The sequence below is a fragment of the Priapulus caudatus genome, unplaced genomic scaffold (assembly GCF_000485595.1).
Source record: "Priapulus caudatus unplaced genomic scaffold, Priapulus_caudatus-5.0.1 Scaffold1696, whole genome shotgun sequence".
NCBI lineage: Eukaryota > Metazoa > Priapulida > Priapulimorpha > Priapulimorphida > Priapulidae > Priapulus > Priapulus caudatus.
Genome location: NW_014578757.1, coordinates 50,285 through 51,560, shown reverse-complemented (window position 1 = coordinate 51,560; position 1,276 = coordinate 50,285).

The window sequence follows — 1,276 nt, the reverse complement described above, 5'->3', positions numbered from 1 at the left end:
CTCTCTCTTTCTCTCTCTCTCTCTCTCTCTCTCTCTCTCTCTCTCTCGCTCGCTCTTTTTCTCTCTCCCCCCCCCCATCTCTCTACACGCGTAATCTTGTCTCAATACGGTGCGGCGTGTATAAGTGAGGAATAATTTCAAGGCGGCATGTGGCTGGGGGGAGGGGGGAGGCGGAGGCGGGAACGGGAACCTCGTGACTATAATTAACGGGATGGTCATTAACTCGCCGTGCTGAATGGCGGCGGCTTGACACACTTTTTGTAGCGAGATGCATTGCGTCTTTGCATTTTGTTTGTGGCGGTAGTAGTGTGCGTGCATGCGTGCGTGCGTGCATCCGTGCGTGCGTGTGTGTTTGTGTATGCGCAAGTAGCACGTGCAGTGCGGTGCCGGCCAGTGTGCGTATGAACAACGTCATAAATTACATTCGTGGTTTATAATGCGCCTTTTATAAAAGTTTCTCGGGTGGGGTTTCGTGTTCGGTTACATTTAAATCAAGTTTTAAGTGTACGAGTGTGTGCGTGTGCGTATGCGTGTGCAGGCTTACGTGCGTGTGGGTGTACGTGTGGAAGAGAAATAGAGAATGACAAAGGATAAGGAGGGAGGGAGGAGCAAGGAAGAGATAATGGGAGCGGTAGCGCTAGCGAAAGAGATAGAGAGAGAGAGACGTTAAAGCTGTCAGCGAAATCCTCTTCTCATCGATACACCGCCGCTATTAGAGAGGGGAGTAGGGACGGAGAGAGAAAGAGCGGGAAAACAAGCGAGAGAGAGAGGGAGGGGGGAGCGAGAGAAAGATGGAGAGAGAGGGAAGGGGAGAGGAACAGAGCGAGAGCGAGTGAGAGAAGGATTGAGAAAAGAGAGAGAGAGAGAGAGACGGAAAGAGACAGCTAAGGAGCGAGTGACAGTGAGAGAGCGGGCGAGAGAAGGGAAGAAGCTGTCTCTTCGAAGGTAACTTTTTTTAATAAGCTGAGCAAACAGCCGACAAGCTGAGTCAACACGAGCGGCCACCGCGACAATACAACAGCTCGCGACCGTGGTTAGAATTCCTACGGCTGTCAATTGGTAGGCTTTAGTTGCCACGGCGATGTGTGTTCTGTTGTCCACCGCCCCCTTCTGTCGCTCTCTCTTTCTTCCCCGCCCTCTCTCACACGCACACGCACACGCACACGCACACGCACACGCCCACGCCCACTCCCACGCACACACACTTCATCCGTGATTCTTTCACTCGCTCTCGCTTTCTTCGTCTCTCTCTCTCTCTCTCTCTCTCTCTCTCTCT